We start from the raw sequence: 20,744 nt of genomic DNA, 5'->3' as shown, positions 1-20,744 counted from the left end.
AACTTACAGGAAGGCTAAGCCAGATGCCAGTTGCTCATGCCTGTAATCCTAGCTACTCAAGAGGAAGAGATCGGGAGGATTGTGATCTGAAGCCAGTTCAGACAAATAGTTTGTGAGACCCTATCTTGAAAAAACAATCACAAAAAAGGGCTGGTACCATGAAGAAGAACGAAATGTTATCATTTGCTGGTAAATGGATGGAATTGGAGAACATCATTCTGAGTGAGGTTAGCCTGGCCCAAAAGACCAAAAATCGTATGTTCTCCCTCATATGTGGACATTAGATCAAGGGCAAACACAACAAGGGGATTGGACTATGAGCACATGATAAAAGCGAGAGCACACAAGGGAGGGGTGAGGATAGGTAAGACACCTAAAAAATTAGCTAGCATTTGTTGCCCTTAACGCAGAGAAACTAAAGCAGATACCTTAAAGCAACTGAGGCCAATAGGAAAAGGGGAACAGGTACTAGAGAAAAGATTAGATCAAAAAGAATTAACCTAGAAGGTAACACCCATGCACAGGAAATCAATGTGAGTCAATGCCCTGTATAGCTATCCTTATCTCAACCAGCAAAAACCCTTGTTCCTTCCTATTATTGCTTATACTCTCTCTACAACAAAATTAGAAATAAGGGCAAAATAGTTTCTGCTGGGTATTGGGTGGGGAGAGGGAGGGGGCAGAGTGGGTGGTAAGGGAGGGGGTGGGGGCAGGGGGGAGAAATGAACCAAGCCTTGTATGCACATATGAGTAATAAAAGAAAAATAAAAAAATAAAAAAAAAAAAAGAAAGAAAAGAAATAGAAAGAGGGAGAGGGAGGGAGGGAAGGAGAGGATAGAGGCCAATTTGTTCATGTGTGTATAATATGCAAATATGGTCCTTGAGAAAGTAAAACATTTCTAGGAATGAGAAGGAAGGGTAAAGGAGGATGAAGGATGGGTGAATTGAAGTGTGATACATCGTAAGAACATTGTAAATGCCACAATGTATAGTACAACAATAATATGATAATAAAGAAATTTTTTAAAACCTTTGAAAATCAAAAAAAAAAAAAAAGAATTAACCTAGAAGGTAACACACATGCACAGGAAATTAATGTGAGTCAATGCCCTGTATAGCTATCCTTATCTCAACCAGCAAAAACCCTTGTTCCTTTCTATTATTGCTTATACTCTCTCTTCAACAAAATTAGAGATAAGGGCAAAATAGTTTCTGCTGGGTATTGAGGGAGTTGAGGGGAGAGGGAGGGGGTGGAGTGGGTGGTAAGGGAGGGGGTGGGGGCAGGGGGGAGAAATGACCCAAGCCTTGTACATATGAATAATAAAACAATAAAAAATTTTTAAAAATATAAAAAAAAACAAAAAACAAAAAAACAAAAAAGGGCTGGTAGACTCATTCAAGGTGTAGGCTCTGAGTTCAAACCCCAGTACTGCCAAAACAAGAAAAAATAAAACCTTACAGGCCTATATTCAATGATGTGACAAGAGACAATAAGTCATTCTAGGTGGAAAGAGCAAGGTAAGGAAAAGAAGATGGAATGTAAATTAATGCAACCACTATGGAGGTTTCACTATATGATCCTGCTATTCCAGTCTTGGGCATATCTCTAAAGGCATAGAAGTCAGCATATAATAGAAGCATCTGCACAGCCATATTTATCACAGTACTGTTCACCTATAGCCAAGCTATGGAATCAGTCTAGGTGCCCAATGACCAATGAATGGACAAAGAAAATGTGATACTTATATCACAATGGAATTACGTTGTTTGCAGGAAAATGGATGGAACTAGAGACCATCGTGTTGAACTAGATATGCTCCCAAGCTTAGAAAGAGAAATACTGGCACTGGGTGTGGTGATCATGCCTGTAATCCTAGCTGCTCAAGAGAAAAGAGCTTGGAAGGATCACAGTTTGAGTCCAGCTGGGCAAAAACTTAATAAGACCTCCATCTCAATCAGTAAGTTGAGTGTGGTGGCACCCTTTAAAAAAAAGAAAGAAAAAGAAATATTATATATTTTTACTCATGTGCGCAATCTAGACTTAAAAATAAATAATGACATGATTGTAAAGAGGGGATTGTTTTGGGGAGGCACCAACAGTGGGAGGGGAAAAAGGGGGGTGTTGAGGGATGAATATGATCAAAATACATTGTATGTATGTATGAAAATTGAATAATGAAACTACTAAAACCTGTTAAAAGGGGGGAGGAAGGAAAAAGGAGGGATTAATAAATTAATAGGGAGGGTGAATTTGATCAAAGTGGATTAGATACATGTATAGAAATATCATAAAGAAACCCCTTGGTATAATTAACTTATACTAATAATAAATAAATAAATAAAACAAGCAGCATTAGGAAGCACAGTTTTAGAAAGATTTTATTTATCTTTCTCACCCTTAGCACTTTTCCCCTCATAATCTTCTTAATTTTCTGCTCCTAATCAGTATTGTCATTGTTTTATCCATTCTGAAATTCTTCTTTCTATGAATATGAGAAGTCTATTCTCTTTTCTCCCTTTCCTAACTCTGAGTTTGCTTCATCTTGACCTCATTGTCCACCTCCTCTTCCTCATATTCACTGGGTGGACCAACTCATCTCCACATTGTTTTCCCTATCTTCATTTTTGTCCTCATTCTCTTCCTCTTCCAAGTTGACAATGGGATTGCATAAACCAAAATGCTTCCAAACAGCAGAGTGAAGAGACAGACTACAAAATGGGATAAAAATATTTTTCAGCTATTCATCAAAAAAAGGATTAGTATTCAGAATATAAAGAACTCAAAAAATTGAATAAAGAATCAAAAATCCAATTAATAAATAGACAAATGAACTAGACAATTTTCAAATGAAGAGATACAAATGGCCAAAAATATACATGAAAATACGTTCATATCTTTAGCCATCCAGGAAATGCAAATCAAAACTACTCTGATTCCATCTCACCTAAACTATAATAGCTATAATCCAGAAACATAAGAAATAAGAAATATTGATAAGAATGCAGAGCATAAAGAACCCTTGCACTCTGTTGACATAAATGCTCCATTAGCAACTATGAAAACCAGTGTGGAGTTTCCTCAAAAACTAAAAATAGAACTACTATACAATCCTGCTATACCACTCCTCAGTATATATGGGAAGGAATCAAAGTCAGAATACAATAGAGATACCTGAACCCTTACATTTATCCTGGAATTATCATAATAGTCAAGTCATGGAATCATCCTTGCTCTCTATCAACAGATGAATGGATAAATACAATGTGCCAACAGAATAGTCAACAGCATCCAAAGAGGTGGGACACTAATTTGTTCCCCTCCTCCTTTTCCATAATATCACAGTTCCCTTCCCTTCTGTGGTTATTCAGACACTTGCATGATTTTTCAAAGTGTGATGTGATCAGAATTATATTTTAGAATATTATTCTGATTATAGTGTGTGAAAATTGGACTGAAGAGATAATAAACAAGAAGCAAGGAAATAAATGTGGTAAAGTTAGCATGAGACCCTATTTGAAAAAACAAACTAAAATCAAAAGGACTGGAGGTATGGTTCGAGTATCAGAGTAGTTGCTTAGCAAGGGCAAGGCCCTGAGTTCAATTCCCAGTACTGCCAAAACAAAAGTAGACCCTAAATATAAGACAGTTAAAACTTTAAACAGATAAAAAATTGGGGTATATTCCCAACTCTTTAAACTATTAAATATTAAGAGGTACTTAGGATGAATCTGAAAAAAATAGTAAGATAGTTTTAGGAGTCTCTGGAGGTTTAGAGAAGAGAATTTAAGGAGATAAGGGATGTCTATTTGGGAAAAGTGAGATATTTTTGTGATAATGCTAAAAGCACTGGCAAAAGGTTTAGTCTTACAAATGAAAAGGTATATTTCTTTTTCACAGAAAGTAGTATGGTCCACTTATAGGTTAAATATATAGACATAAAATAGCAAACTATACTCCCTATCCTCATCTTTTTTTTCTTGACATTTGTTCCACTCTGGGTCAAAAAGAACATAGTATCAGAAGCACAATAGATAAGCTTCAATTTGCTCATCCAGAGTCCCTCACCACATGCATATTTTCCCACTGAGGCTGATTTAGTTGCATTATAGCAATGGGTCTCTCTCCTCTTGCCTTCCCGTTGGCTTTGATGAGAGATCACAATGCATAGGAAAGTGTTATGGGGCATTTTCCCCAGTTCTTTGCTTGCTTCTATGAGCCTAGACTAGCGCTTTGCTCAAAGTGTAACCAGGAAGCAGCAGAATGGACTTCTCTTAGTAGCTTACAGAGATGCAGAATCTCAGACTCCACACCAAACCTACTGAATTAGAATAAAAATGTGCCCAGACACTTTTTATGCACATCAGAATTTGGGAAATAGAGAAATATTTACAATCATAGTTATAGGATGAACTTTGGGGTCAGACTGACCTGGATTTGAGTTTTGACTCTAACTCTTGTTAGCTCTATAGGAACTTGTGACATATTATGGTATCTTTCTGAATCTCGAATTTCTAAACTGATAATAATCCTAGTGTCATTATGAAAAGTCAATAAGACAATGTAATACTTTGTTGCTGTGCAACACTTATTCATTAAACAAATAATTATTGTTAAATCAAATAAAGATAACTTAGTCTGAGGTTGTCTCTATAACTGGAGCTCCCACAAGAGCAAACCACAACTCAATACAATGTGAACAGTAAAAAGAAACTTAAACCTAGCCAATCAGAAACCAGCAACTAACTTTTTTTTCTGGTACTGTGATTTGAATTTAGAACCTTGCACTTGCTATGCAAGAGCACTTCCAGTTGAGTCATGGCTGCATGCCCTCCACCAACAAACTATTATTTAGGAACGCTCACCTAGATTATACACAAATAGTGCAAATGCCTATCTGTATCCAGTTACACAATTTCTGTACTTTGCTATTATGAAAGCTCACTGCTATCACTGCCAAGCAGAGCTCTCTGAACTTCTGGTTCTGAGTGCTGCTCGATTCATGAGTCATTTTTTGCTGAAATATGCCTGTTAAATTTTGGCTAAAGTTTTTCCTTTAACTTTATGGACACTTTCAATGTGCCAGGCACTGTGCTAGACAGTCAGCAACAAAACAGATACAGTTCCTGGACTTGGGCAATTTTTGCAGCTTATGGACAAAGTTACATCTGTTCTGGACCATAGCAGCACCCCTGTAGTAAGCAGAACATTGATTTCAAAGGGTCATACACAGTTTGTAAGCCTCCTTTTAAAAGGCACACTGAAGTACTTTAAACAAGTCACTTCAGCTTTCTGAACATTGTCTGCAAATGGGATCTCAAGACTACTGGAGGACATTGGCATATCTCAAATTATGTTTCAGATAACAATGAATTTAGGAGCTTCTCCATGGAGGAGACAAAAAGCAACCTGTGGCTAAATAAGTTAGGGAACTTGTTCCTCTATGAGGAGATCACAACACTGTTTTATCATATTAAAGGCTTCAAGAAGTACCAAACAAAACAACTCTTCAACTTATTTTAATTCAGCATTTCTGACACTTACTGATAAAGGATAAAGTGCTCTCTCTCTTTCTCTCTTTCCACTCCCCTATATTCTCTCCCTTCCTCCTTCCTTCCTTCCCTTCCTCTTTCTTTTTTCTTTCTTTCCTTTCTTTCTTTCTTTTTTCTCTGTCACTATTTCATTAATCTGTGCAAATATTAGACTGGCTCTAAGGCCATTTGTGCATATGATAGTTTGAGAATCTCTTCTAGAAAGTCAGGAAGAAAGGAGAATTTTGCCCAGGACAGTCCTCCTTAACTACTCCCGTGGTTGTTGGTTTCCCAAGAGCAAGCACCCAGTTTAACGGAGGTCAGGGGGATTAGCAGTTGTCTGACACTGAGCCAGTCTCTGGCTCTGTAGGAGGGAGTGGGACCACCCTGGTGGCTCAGAGGTCAGGGCTGTGTCTGAACTGTGTACAACCTAGCACTTAGAACTCCTGTTTAACTGTAGGTGAGGTGGAAGCCGTGTGTTGGAGCCCATGAAAAGCAGTGGTAAACTTTAATGCTCTTCTTCCTTTTTGACATGGGAGCAGTGTTTTCCAGCAAAAGTTGGGCATTCTATCCCAGTATAAGGGTTGGAGTGACCTCCATTTGGCTTGACAAGAGCCTACCGACTTTGATTAGTGCCAAAACCTGTACCCCTTGCTTAGTGTGAGTTTCAGAAATATGGACCCAATGTAGAATGAAGCCCAAAGTTTGTCTCCATAAGTATTTTGTGGTTGTTTCTTCTCTCATGCAAAGTACCCTGGCCTTTATCATAGGAAAAATGACAATAAAAACAAAACAACTCTTATCAAGCTCTGCATCCTGAACTTTATTTCCATATATGCTGATGAATGGAAACTGTACAACTGGTCTATCCTGCTCTGGCGCAGTGTGAAGAGATGACAGACATTGTTACACCCGCAATGGAGTCAGGAGGTCCAGCAGGTGAGAAGGAATGGGATTGGAGAAAGGGAACTGGGGTAATAGAAAAGAGGCCTCTGGTTACATTCAGTGAAGATCTTCCACCCAGCTACATTCAAAACAAAGGCCCAGGTACAGTGGAAGGACCACACAAAATGCCAGGTAGTTTTGAAGGACACAGGTTCTAAGAAGACAAACCAAATACAAACCCCAGCTCTGCAGCTCCCTGGGTAGTGTAGAGAAAGTCATTTCTCTTAGTTCTTGGTTTATTATTCTTTAAATTTGATAGAAGTACCAAGGTCATCATGTGGATTTAGAAATTAAATATTATAATAAATATATGTTATACATATTTATATGCTTATTAGTTGATATGTAGCCAGCATATAATGCAATTTACTGATTTTTTATACTATCATCCTTATTAAAACACTCAATACTGTCCTATCATGTACATTATATATTCCAGGTAAACATCCTACCTCAGAGAATAAAATCCCATAGCCACTAATATTTTGATAATTTAACAAGATATTTTGGGTTATTGGATACAGTAACAATTCAAACCTATGTTTGAATCTTGGTTCCGCTTTTAGACTGTTAGGACAAAATCTTTTAACTTATCTAACAGTGTACAAAGATATGAAAGAAGTAATAATAAACCAATGTGTCTAGTAGCAGTGCCTTCAGTCATGATAACTATCATCATTGCTAATGTAGATTATTTGAGTTCTAAATACAAATATCTGAGGAAGCTGATATGCAGAACCAGTGTGAAAAAATGACTTCTTCAAAGTTATAGAAAGTCAAGGACTAGAAACAAGTTCTCCAAGCTTTCAATGTTCTATGTACATGGAACACTCCATGAAGGAGACCTTGAAACACATTTGAGCAATGGAGAAGTATGGTGGCAAGTATCATGCTCTTGTAGTGAAAGAAACAAGTTAAAATCTGGCTCTACTACTTAGTGACTGGGTGACATGTGCAAGTCATGCAACTTCTATGAATCTCCTTTCCCTCATCTTGTAAAATACTGATAATGACCTTACTTTCTTTCCAGGAATATTGTAAAGTTCAAATGAGATGAAAAAGACATTAAAAATGATAAAGAGCAGTAGACGTATTTATATTACATGCTCTAAAGTGGTAAGGGAACTATTTGCTTAATACTGGTTGGAACATATATTGAAAATGTTTGACTGGTTTTGTTTTGGAGCAGGGAGGAGCAAAAGAGATAAGTACTGCTGTGTTGGCATTCTGAGTGTGTGGGTACCGCTGACTATTTCTGTAACCAGAACAAATCTGGGAACTCCAGCTGCCTGATGTTCTGTGTGCAGTCAACTTCAAAGAAACCAAGTTTGATATTCAAAGCAACTAAAAGTGATTCGAATCTTTATTTGAATCTTTTGGCAATGAGCAACAGGAATATATTTCACAGCTCAAATCATCTTACCATCCTTTCTTCTCAGCTCCTCCCTATCCTCACTTCTCTTACAAGTTGGAGCCACTCCGCACTTTACTTTAAACCTTTTCTATCACTCTACTCTCCTCTTGATTAAAAAGACAACAGAGAAATGGTCTTACTGGCTTTTTTCTTCTCATCTCTTTTCTTTCGGCTTCTACATTTTATGCTTTCATTCAATTAAATATTTGCTTTCCTTATGAAAATTCCATCTCTGGACTCCTCTATCCATCTCTCTGCTAATTTGCCAATTCCATTTCAAAAATAGGGCATAACAAAACTGGAGTGCTCTGAATTCACCTTGTGAAGTTGAGGAAGGAGTGAGACTTAGTAGAAAATGAAGATTAAGCACAACTTGAATTAATGTACTGGGAAAGAGTAAGCAATAATAAACACGAGTTAATACATACATAGATTAAATTCATTGTTTTCATCTCTCCAAAGAAATGACTGAATTTTTGATGTATGGATGGGAAGTTTGTGTAATAGAAGCAGACATGGGATAATTTTAAGAAGTTGCTTAATTTTTTATTGATACTCATTAAGATTTTCCACTCATACTATTTTCAAGCATTTGTTAAGGGCCTAATTTTTTACTGTGGATCAATTCTTTTTAACACTAGCTCAAAATATCTTTATATAGTTTAAGAAGAGCAGATATATTCAAGTTTCTACTGACCTTACATATTGAAAACCCTCTCCTGGAGGAAAAACACTTTGTTAATAATGATTAAGTATGTACTCACCACCTTTGGATATTTCAGGTTGCTCATTGAGAGTGCTTAGCAGGACAACCTACTCTGTCTTTGAGCGCCACCTGGTGGATACATAAAGAATGACGCACGCATAGTTGGGGATGTTGCAATTTGCTGCCTACCTTGGACCAACTACATCAGCTAACTGTCTGAGTTTTCTTACCTGTAAATGAGGATAATCTATTGACCTCTAGGTGCCTGATTTTATAGTAAGCATACAGATATGCTAAAATTATTCCTTTGTATATTCCAATTTGAGAGGCACTGACCAAAAAAAGCACCAGGTTTCTAGATAAGAGCAATTATAGCACGAAGTAATAATAATACTGCTATGGCCGGCTTTTGCCGAATATCTGCTTTATGATGGACATTGTTATGTATTATTTTCTTTAGCATTAGTTATTTTTTAACTTGTTCCATTAATTTTTTATTGGGATATATTCATTGTACAGGGAGGATTCATTGCGACAATTCCAAATAGGCTTATATTGTACATTGATTAGATCACTCCCACTGTCTCTCCCCCTCAAACCCTTCCCCTCCCCACTTAAAACTATTGGATGAGGTTCCTTTGTTATATTTCATATAAGTGTAAGACATCCATCCACCATATTCTCTCGCCTTAATCTTCTTCATTCACCATCCCCCCATTACCCCCAAATACACAGTCCTGTCTTTTGTTATTAATGTCTAAGTTGACGTTCAAAGGAGTCTCTCAGTGTATCCCCACTATGAATATACTTTACTCATTTCAACCCCTGTCATTACTCTCCATTACTCCTATACCTTCCACCTTCCATTTTTCAACAGCCTTCAATACATATATTTATATCTTCTACCTTCACAGATGTTATGTTTTATATTATTGATGTTCTGTCATTCTCTTCTCCTTACCATCCTTCCCTGAGTTTCATAGTATAGTTCCACTATTACAAACATGTTTTATGTATGAGTTTGTATTTGATCACTCTTGTTTTGTGCATATATTTATCTTCTGGATCTATTTTCCACATATGAGAGAAAACATGCAGCCTTTGTCTTTCTGAGCCTGGCTTCCTTCACTTAACATGATGTCCTCCAATTGCATCCATTTACCTTCAAACTATATGTTGTCATTATGGCTGAGTAAAATTTCTTTGTGCATATATACCACATTTTCTTGATCCATTCATTAGTTATAGGGCACCTGGGTTGTTTCCATAGCTTGGCTATTGTGAATAGTACTGCAATGAACATCAGTGTATAAGTGTCTCTATTGTATCCTGATTTACATTCCTTTGGGTATATACCCAGGAGTGGTATCACTGGATCATATGGCAGTTCTAGCTTTAGCTTTTTGAAGTCTCTCTGTATTGCTTTCCATAATGGTTGTACTAATTTGCATCCCCATCAACAATGAATAAGGGTGCCTGTTTCACCGCATCCTCACCAGCATTTGTTGTTGTTTTTGCCCTTGATTATGGCCATTCTAACTGGGATGAGATAAAATCTTAGTGTAGTTTTGATTAGCATCTCTTTTATAGCCAAGGAATTTGAACATTTCTTCACTTATTTATTGGCTGTGAGAGTTCCTTATTTAATTCATGTGCCCACTTCTTCATTGGAATGTTGATTCTTTGGGGGTTGAGTTTTTGAGTTCCCTGTAGATACTGGATATTAGTCCCTTATCAGCTGAATAGCTGGCAAAGATTTTTCTCCCATTGTGTGGGCAGTCAGTCTCCTAAGTGCAGTGACTATTTCATATGCTGTAGAAGCTTTTAAGTTTGATGCAGTCTCATTTGTTCATTCTTTCTCTTAGATGCTGAGCCATTTGAGTTCTATTTAGGAAGTAGTTCCCTATGCTTATGTTTTCCAGTGTATTTCCTACTACTTCCAATAGTTGTTTCAAAGTTTTAGGCTTTTTATTAGGGTCTTTGATCCACTTTGAATTGATATTGGTACAGGGTGAGAGATATGGATCTAGTTTCAGTTTTCTACATATGGATATCCAGTTTTTCCAGCAACATTTGTTGATGAAGCTGTCATTTCTCCATCATGCGTTTTGGGCTCCTTTGTCAAAGATCAGTTGGTTGTGACTGTGTGAGTTTATGTCTGGATCTCCTATCCTAATCCATTGGTCTTCCTGTCTGTTTTTGTGCCAATACCAAACTGTTTTTATTATTATAGCTCTGTAGGTATAGTTTGAGGTAGGGAATTGTGATACCTTCAGCATTGGCCTTTTTGCTCAGAATTGCTTTGGCTATTTGAAATCTTTTGTGTTTCCATATATATTTTAGGATTTATTTTTCTATCTCTGTGAAGAATGTCATTGGGATTTTGACAGGGATTGCATTCAACATGTAGATTGCTTTTAGTAGTATGGTCATTTTTACAATATTGGTTCTACCCCATGAATATGGGAAATCTTTCCATGTTCTGATGTCTTCTTGGACTTTTCTACTAAGTAGCTTATAGTTTTTATTGAAAAGGTCTTTGGTTTCATTCGTTAAATTAATTCCAAGTTACTTTATTTTTTTTGAGGCTGTTGTAAATGAGATTGCTTCCTTGATTTCTTTCTCAGTATGTTCATTGTTGGTATATAGGAAGGCTACTGATTTCTATATATTAATTTCATCTCCTGCTACTTTGCCAAAAGAGTTTATGATTTCTAAGAGGTTTTTGGTGAAATTATTAAGGTCTTTTATGTACAGGATCATGTCATCTGCAAATAGGAATAGTTGGACTTCTTCCTTCCCTATTTGAATCCCTTTTATTTCTTGCTCTTGTCTTATTGCTCTGTCTAGGAATTCTAAAACTGTATTGGAGTGCAGAAAATGGGCATCCCTGTCTCATTACTGACTAGTGAGAATTGTTTCAGTTATTCTCCATTACGTATAATGCTGACTATAGGTTTGTTGTATCAAATATAGCCCTTATTATGTTAAGGAACATTCCTTCTATTCCTAGCTTCTTCAGAGCTTTTATCATGAAAGGATGTTGAATTTTGTCAAAGGCTTTCTCTGCATTATTGAGAGGATCTTGTGGGTTTTGTCTTTGCTTCTGTTTATATGTTGTATTACATTTGTAGATTTATGTGTGTTGAACCATCCTTGAATCCCTAGAATAAAACCAACTTGGTCAAGATGTATGATCTGTTTGATGTATTGTTGAATCCTGTTTGCAAATATTTGGTTGAGAATCTTGTGTCTGTATTCATTAAAGATATTGGTCTGTAGTTTTCTTTTTTTGTTGTATCTTTATTGGGTTTTGGAATAAGTGTAATACTGGCTTCATAGAATGAGTTTGGTAGAGTTCCTTCCCTTTCTATTTCCTGGATAAACTTGAGGAGTGTTGGTATTAGTTCTTCTTTAAAAGTCTGGTAGAGAGGTATGCTTCACAAATCTCCTATACAATTCTCAATCAAGTTGACAATTACAATTAACCATAACAATTGAAATCATTTAATATATGACCATTCAATGCAAATATCATCTTATACATTTATATTTTCATTATAGAATAAATATAGATTATAATAATGGAAAAAAAAAGTCTGCGAGAATTCAGCCAGGAATCCATCAAGTCCTGAACTCTATTTTTAGGGAGGCCCTTTATTACTGCTGCAGTATCATTGGTTGTTACAGGTCTATTTAGATGATTAATATCTTCTTGGTTCAATTTGTTTGGTTATATGCATCAAGAAATTTATCCATTTCTTCTAGATTTTCCAGTTTACTTTAATGTAAGTTTTCAAAGTATTCGCTAATAATCTTCTGGATTTTATTAGTATTTGTGTTTATGTCCCCTTTTTCATCTTTGATTTTATTAATTTGGGTCATTTCCCTCTGTTGGCTAAGGGTTTGTTGATACTGTTAATCTTTTCAAAGAACCAATTTTTTATTTATTTGATTCTTTGTATAGTTGTCTTTGGTCACAATTTCATTGTTCTTGGCCTGGATCTTTATTATTTCTCTCCATGTGCTAGTTTGGGGTTTGATTTGTTCTTGTTTTTGTAGAGGCTTAAGATGCATCATTAGGTTGCTTGTTTGAGATGCCTCTGTTTTTTTTTTTTAATGTAGGCAGTTATAGCTATAAACTTTCCCTTTAGCATGGCCTTTGCTATGTCCCACAGATTCTGGTAAGTTGAATTTTCATTTTCATTAGATTATAGGAACTTATTGCTTTCTTCCTTTATTTCTTCAGTCACTCACTGGTCCATTCAGTAGTGTGTTGTTCTGTCTCCATGTGTTTCAATATTTTCTGTGGCTTCTTGGGTTGTTGAGTTCTAGTTTTATTCCGTTGTGATCTGATATGATACAGGTATTATTTCAATTTTGTTAAATTTGTTGAGACTTGCTTTGTGTCCTAAAATATGATCTGTTTTGGAGAAAGTTCCATGAGATGTTGAAAAGAATGAATATCGCATGATAGTTGGGTGAAATACTGTATTGATGTCTATTATGTCCATTTGGTCTAACATGTGGATTAGTTCTGAAGTTTCTTTGTTGATTTTTTGCCTGGATGACCTATCTATTGGTGATAGTGGGGTATTCAGGTCTCCCACTATTACTGTGTTGGCGTCTATATGTGTTTTTAAGTCCATTAGCATTTTTAATGTAGTTGGGTGCCCCTGTTTGGTGCATATATGTTAAGAATTGATATTTCCTCTTGATAAATTGTTCCTTTAGTTAATATGAAGTGACCTCTCCGTCTCTTCTGATTTTTGTTTGAAGTCTACACAGGTAGCTACTCCTGCTTGCGTGTAGGGTCCATTTGCACCCAAAACCTTTTTCCACCCTTTGATTCTGAGTCAGTTTTTGTTTTTCTCAGTGAAACTTGTCTCTTGTAAGCAATATATAGTTGTGTCTATATTTTTTTTTTGCCAAATTTGCTATTCTATGTCTTTTGATTGGGGCATTGAGGTCATTAACATTCAGTGTTAGTATTGACAGGTATGTGGTGTTCCTAGTAACTTTTATTTCTTTGGTGTTTACTTTCCCCTTATCTTTGCTTACTAGTCTGCTTGGTCAAAAGGGTTTATTCTTTCTTGCATCTTCCTGTGTAACTCTAATTTCTTCTTCTGTGTGTAAGAGTCCTTTAAGTATTTTCTGCAGTGCTGGTTTGTGATCATGAATTCCTTTAGTTTTTGCTTGTTGTGGAAGGTTTTTCACTTCCCTTTCAATTAGGAAGAATAGTTTTGCTGGATAGACTAGTCTAGGTTGATAATTGTTTTCTTTCAGGCCTGGAATATGTCTTTCTGTGAACTTCTGCATTTATAGAGTTAAGAAATCTATTGTTATTCTGATGGATTTGCTTTTATATGTGATCAGTCTTTTCTCTTTTGCAGTTTTAAGGTTCTTTCTTTGTTCTGTATATTGATTGTTTTGGTAATGATATATTTGGGGGTATTTCTGTTTTGGTCTTGATGGTTTGGTGTTCTATAAGCCTCCAGGACCTAGATATTCTTCCTTTCTCAAGGTTGGGGAAATTTTCAGCTATTATGTTATTATTAAATTATTATTATGAATAATTTATCTATGCCATTAGTTTGTATCTCTTCTCCTTCTTCTATATCCATGATTCGTAGATTTGGTCTTTTGATGGTGTGCTAGACTTCTTGCATGTTCCTTCCATATTTTCTTAGCATTTTTTCATGGTCTTTGACTATTTGATATACTTCCTCTCCTTTGTCTTCCATTCCTGACACTATTTTTGACTTGCTCCATTCTGTTCATCAAGATTTCAATTGAGATTTTTATTTGGGATATTGAGCTGCTTACTTCAGATTGGTTATTTTTTAGGATTTCTATATCTTTATTGATTTCCTCTTTCATATCCTACATGGTCCTCTTAATTTCATTCATCTATTGTATGAATTCTCTTTTAGCTCTTTCAGCTGTTTATTCATGTCCTCTTTTAGTTCAAACAATAGCTAGTGGGTCTCTTCTTTGAGTTGATCTTTGAGTTGAAGAAGAAAGCTGGCTTTTGAGGGAGAGATATTGCCTTGCTGCTTCATGTTTCTGTGTTGTTTCTAGTCCCCTGAGCCCTTTTAGTTGGGGTTTTATGGAATATTATAAAGGACTGGATGGTGGTTGATCTCTGGTACGTTTTCTTGTCTTAAGAAGGGAGTGGGTAGTAGCTCTATATTAATCTCTTCAGCTTCTATTTCACAGGATGTTGAATTCTATCCCCTAACCCACATAGGGCAAGGAGGCTTAGCTACTAAAGCTGTCACAGTTATAGACCTGCAACCTTGAAGTTATAGTAATCCCTGATGAGGATCAGTTATGACTACTGTTCTAGTATGTTTGATTTTCTATTAGAGCAAAGGTGAATCTTCATGGTCTTGAAAGGCTAAAGGTCCTGAGAGTTGTGATGAGAAGAAGACAGAGGGAAAGAATAATATGAGGTAAAAAGTGTATATAGCAGGGGAAGCTGGTGGCTGAGCTAATTTAAGTCTTTAATTAAGAGGCAGACTAAGATGGGTAGAAGAGATCAGGTAGGTAATAAAATAGGGGAGGGGGAGAATAATGGAGAAAATTGAACAGACAGACAAACAAATATAACTTGCATGGAAAAAAAGAGAACAAAGAAAATCTAGGAATCCCTTTATCTATGGGAATTATTGGTAGTAATGGAGTATTGTGAAGGGCAGACAAAGAAGGAGATTGAGAGCTAGGGAGTTGTTCTGGTTAGTGACAGGTAGAAAGTATAAATTGCATATGGTGGTAGAAAGGGGAGAAGAAGAGATGGTTTAGGGTTGCAAACTAAAAGGAGGTTTATGGGGGTCTCATAAATGTAGTGAGAGGGGACAGAGGGAGGGAAGTCAAAAGAGAGAATTGGGGAGCAAGAAGAAAAACACTGCTGTTGGAATGTACAGGAAAAAAAAAACTGCCAGTAAATGAGTAACAGATCTACATCACAGTTTCAGCAGCAAGGCACTTAGATTTTACATAAAAATTGCAAATTTCTTTTGCTGTTGCTCTTCCTCCACCCCTCTGGATCTGAATCTTTCAGTCCACTAGATGGCAGGCTAAATTGGATACCTGCCTCTGGGTTGGTGACTAGTGCTGGAGTGAGAAGAGTGTTTGTAGATCTATTTAGAGTTTGTACGGATAACTTGTCAGCTATACCCCATTCAGATTTGCAATGTTCTTGTCTCTCAAAGTCCCCAGAACTTACAGACTGTAGTTATGCACTAAGTGCAGTGTTTTGTCCAGATGTTGTCCAACCTCTGGCAGGACTGGAGGTGCAGCTCCCTGTTGGTAGCACTGCCATATTATACCCTGCTCCCTATGACCTCTGTGGGCTGTTGCTGGGTCCCAGTAAATTTTCCCTGTTGGGTACCTGATCCTCACAGGCCTTTCACATGTGGTCATGCAAACTTGAATGGAGGTCTCCCAAGAAGCAGTGGGAGTTGTTCCAGTTCCAGAGAAGTTAGCCCCCAGCTCCAGAGAGGGCTTTTGTTCTGGCCTGGTGTGCTGTGTGGCTCCACTTCTGTTCATTGTCCAGTAGCTTTCTTCAGCAGATTGCCTGCTAGGCGCCTTTGTTGTTTGAGCTCCCAGATTCTCCATGAGGTTCTTGTGCAGAAGGTTTCAACTATTCCTGCCCCACTGGGGGAGGCAGCACTTGGCTCCAGTGCTTTTGTGGGGGAGGGAAGTCCAAACATGCAAACATTTCTCCATGTATTTTTCTGCCTTACTTGTTTTGAGTTCAGGCATAGTTCTCATTCTACAGTTCTTTGAGTTGAATTTTTGTTCTTTAGAGAGAGGACAAAAAGAAAAAAAAGAGGAAAAAAAAAAAAAAGGCCACAGCACTTGGTCTTCCTGGGCTATTATGTCCTTCCAAAAATGAATTTAAAGGTGAGTCATCATACATTATGTGCCCCCTATGTATTGGCAGTATTTTACTTTATGAAAAAGCCACATTACCCATTCCTTTCAGCCATGAATCCTTACAGTTTTCTTGCAGATTTATGAGAGATCCAGGGTCTGTAAGCGATCTGCCATCTTGGTCCCCCCTATTATTATTTACATGAAGAATTTAACTTAATCCTCACAAAGTCCTTTTAATTAAAAACTCTTAATATGTTCAATTCACAAATGAGAAAACTGAAACACTGAGGTTAACTGATTTGTCCAGAGTCTCTTGATTGATGAAGAGAAGAGATGAAATCAATTCCAAGTCCACTGTCACAACATAAAATCTTTAACTGCTCTGAGATGTTCGTGAGAGTTTGGCTGGAAACATTTTTTACAGAGAAGACTGTGTGTGAGAGATGAAAGGGGGGATGGAGGGAAAGAGAGAGTGAAAGAGAAGAGGAGCAAGGGGAGGGCAGAGTGTAGTGGAGGTAGGATCATTCAGATTGATAGAGAAAAGTAATACAATTCAAATTTTTCCAAATTAATCTAGATTTTTATAACATTTGAGGCAAATAGGTTTCTGCCTATTTATACAGAATAATTTCCTAGTAGCCAAGAGTTTCTCAAATACGGAATGATCTGCCCATGCAGATAGTAAAGTCATCATTATTAATAACAGACATTTATCAGTGTCACTTGCAGTTTATAGAGTGTAGGGACTGTGTCTGATCGAGAGGTACCATCAAGGTCTTTTCAAGCCTTCAGGGGATACTATTTCTATAGTAAAATTCAAAATTCAATACTTTCTCTGGCCAAGGTGATCCTTTAGCTGCAATTGTGTGTTAAATAGAGCCCTTATGACTGCAAATTACAAAATAAAAACTCATTTAAGAAAAATGTGGATTATGAGGGTCAGAGATGTCTTAAGAAATCCATGGACAAGAGGAAAGTAGATGAAATTAGATGTTGGAATATCATCTGTTTTCTCTTTCCATTCTGAATTTGTGTGCCTGCTTACAGAATTGACTTCTTTCTGCTGTACCTCCCTGCAAGACACTTTTCTCTCTGGTCCCCTGACCACTCAGCAGGTTTCAAATTGGTATTTGAATGTTTCTGAGATGACATGTCACAGAGTCTCCTATCTCAAGAATAAGGAAAATCTTATCTTTGGCTCCAATTCCCACTTTTTTTGGTGACATGTTTTATTATAAAATTCATACAATTTAAAATTACCCACTTTAAGCTGTACAGTTAAATGGCATTTAGTAATTTCATAATGCTCTGCAGCCATCACTTCTAGTTGCAAACATTTTCAACACCCCTGAAGGAAATTCTTTTCCCATTAAAGTCACTCACCACCCCTCCCAGCCTCTCACAATCACTAATGTGCTTTCTGCCCCTATGGATTTACTTACTCTGAATAGTTCAATATAGGTAGAATCATGTAATATGTGACCATATGTGTCCAATTTCTTTCCTTTAGCTTAATATTTTCAAGGTTTATCCATGTTGTAATGTTTACAGGTAGTCTTCCATGTCCACAAGTTTTGTTTATGTGGATTCAATCAACCATAGATTGAATATGTTTTTAAAAAATTGTGTCTGTAGTACATATGTACAGACTTTTTCTTATCATTAGTCCCAAAACAATATGGTATAACAACTATTTGCATGGCATTACATTGTATTTGGGTATTATAAAATACCCAAATGTATAAAATCTAGAGAAGATTTAAAATATACAGGAAGGTGTTACATAGGTTTTATGCAAATAATACATCATTTTATGTAAGGGACTTGAGAATCTGCAGATTTTGATATCAATAGGGCATTCAAGAATCAATCCCTCAGGGATATCAGAGGATGACTATACTTCATTTTTATGAGTAAATAATATTCCTTTGTACAGAAATACCACATTTTGTTTCTCTATTCATCTGATGATGGATGCATTATTTTTGTCTTTTGGCTGTTGTAAATAGAGCTGTGATTTTTGTCTGAATAATTTTAAAAAATTATTTTAGTCATACATTAAGGGTGGAATTGTTAGATCATATTGTAATTTTATGTCTAATTTATTTTGAGAAACTACCAAATTGTTTTCCACAGGGGCTGCAACATTTTATGCTTCTCCCAACAATTTATAAGGGTTCTACTTTCTCCACATCCTTGCCAAAGCTTGTATTTTAGAATTATAGCCATTCCAGTGAGTATAAAATATCTCATTTATGTCACTTCTTTGTAGAAATGTCTGCTTAAGTCCATTGTTCATTTAAAAAAATTGGCTTGTCTTTTTTTTGTTGAGTCATAATAGTTTTCTTGTTGCTGTTCATGATGCTTGGTTTGCAACTCAAGGTCTTACGAATGCTAGACAAGTACTCTACTGCTGAGTCACACCCTAGCCCCTCACAGTTCTTTATGTATAGAATCTTATCAGATGCAGTTGATTCTCTTACCTGAATATTCCATAACTTGCAATCCTGCCTATTTGCAAAAAATATGTGTGCTGAAAAATCAATCCTGCAGTGCTTTTGTGTCATGTGAAAATGTAGAGTGCAGAAATGTAGTTGCCAGAAACACACATTCTCTTCTGAGGTTGAGTAAGGTGGTAGTCCATCTTTTTTTGTTTGGTTGGTTGGTTTTTTTGAGACAGTGTCTCCCTGTGCAGAGCAGGTTCACCTTTAACTCACAATTCTTCCTTCTTGTTTCAGCTTAGTGAGATGACCAGAGAATGGAGACAGTAAGATCAGTGCATGCACTGTAAGGCGTTCCAGCTGTGGGGCCAATTGGATGGAGTTTGAATCCCAACTCTGGACCTATTAGTCAGGCAGCCTCAGGTAAGTCCTTTATCTATGCTGAAGGTTTTTTGGTCTCATATAAATTAAGAAAACGGTACCTACCAGAATGAGTTACTTTTAGGATTTAGGCTTATAATTTATGTTATAGTCCATCATTTTATGTATTCATAATTTAAAATGAGATTATGTCTTGATAAACCCATTGTAAGTTGAAAACATTGTAAACTGACAATGCATTTGGGCTGGACATGGTGGTGCATGCCTATAACCTTTGCTCTGAGGAGGCAGAGGCAGGAGCATCATGGTTTGAGACCAACCTGGGTAAAGTTAGCAAGACCCTATCTCAAAAACAAAATAGCAACAAAAGAGGATGGGGGTGTGGCTCAAGTGATAGAGTATTTGCCTAGTATGTGGGGGAACTGGGATTCCTCAGTATTGGGAAAGAAAGACGGGAAAAAGAAGACTCATTTACTATACCTACCAACTGAACATCACAGTGCAGTAACACGGTACATTATAGGTTCAATTGTCCACCTTCATGGTAACATAACTTACTACAAACTGTGGTTTATGGCCCTGCCAATATTGTGAGACTATCTTTGTGTCGATCACTAGCACAAGTTAGGAAAAAGACTAAAATTCAAAAACTTAAGGTGTGGTTTCTACTAAATGTCTATTGCTTTTGTACCATCAAAAAGTTGAGCAATCACTTCAGGTCAGGAGTATATTTGTGTGTGTTTGTGTGTGTGTTTGCAATGATTTTTTAAACCTGAGTACCATTAATATAATGGACATTTACTTTGCATGAATTGCAAATATTCCCCTTACTTGTAAGTAGTCTTTTCACTTTTGTGATAAATGTCCTTTGATATGTGAAAAATTTAATTTTGATGAAGTCCAATTTGCCTGTTTCTTGCTTGTGTCTCTAGTTCTAACTTTTAAAGCAAAGTAACTTTGCTTAGTTCCATCATAAGTGAAGCGACTATGCTTACACAGTGGGGTCTCATTCACTGATACCTGGTTGCAGGAATACTTAGGAGAGAAATTAATAGATTTACCTAAACTTAGGTGCTAAAGAAGGGCAAAGTTTAGAATCAAACTCATGGTCGATAGTATAGCCTATTATCTCATTGCTGTAATTATGCAATGAAAGCATAATTATGGTGAGATAAGGGAAAACAAAAAGATGGTCTACTTTCAAAGAGTGGTTAGTTTAAATGAAGAGGAGAAAGGATGTGGTTTTGGGAGTGGCTGATGATTGCAGTTTTGTTCAGATGTAGCAAGTAAGGAAAACAATCAGTGACACACTCTGACCACCACCTCAACTCCTTTGCTCCAAAAATTCCACTTCACTATCTTAGACTTCCTTAGCTATTACTACATAGCCTGGTTGGCTATTGCAATCACTAGGTATGGACACAGGAGATGCTGAAGATCAGGTGCA

General features: G+C 36.7%; 1 long non-coding RNA gene across 1 annotated transcript in view; it reads left to right on the top strand.

Moving 5' to 3' along the window:
• LOC141423892 (uncharacterized) overlaps window positions 1–20,744 on the top strand; it is a 41,755-nt gene that overhangs the window by 11,635 nt on the left and 9,376 nt on the right. Inside the window, exons 2-3 of the long non-coding RNA XR_012448656.1 lie at window positions 6,300–6,468; window positions 19,214–19,339. This is a non-coding gene — a long non-coding RNA (uncharacterized lncRNA). The remainder of the gene's footprint in view (window positions 1–6,299; window positions 6,469–19,213; window positions 19,340–20,744) is intronic.

Source organism: Castor canadensis, chromosome 6, assembly GCF_047511655.1.
Source record: "Castor canadensis chromosome 6, mCasCan1.hap1v2, whole genome shotgun sequence".
Classification (NCBI taxonomy): domain Eukaryota; kingdom Metazoa; phylum Chordata; class Mammalia; order Rodentia; family Castoridae; genus Castor; species Castor canadensis.
This window is presented reverse-complemented; position numbering and strand designations above follow the sequence as displayed.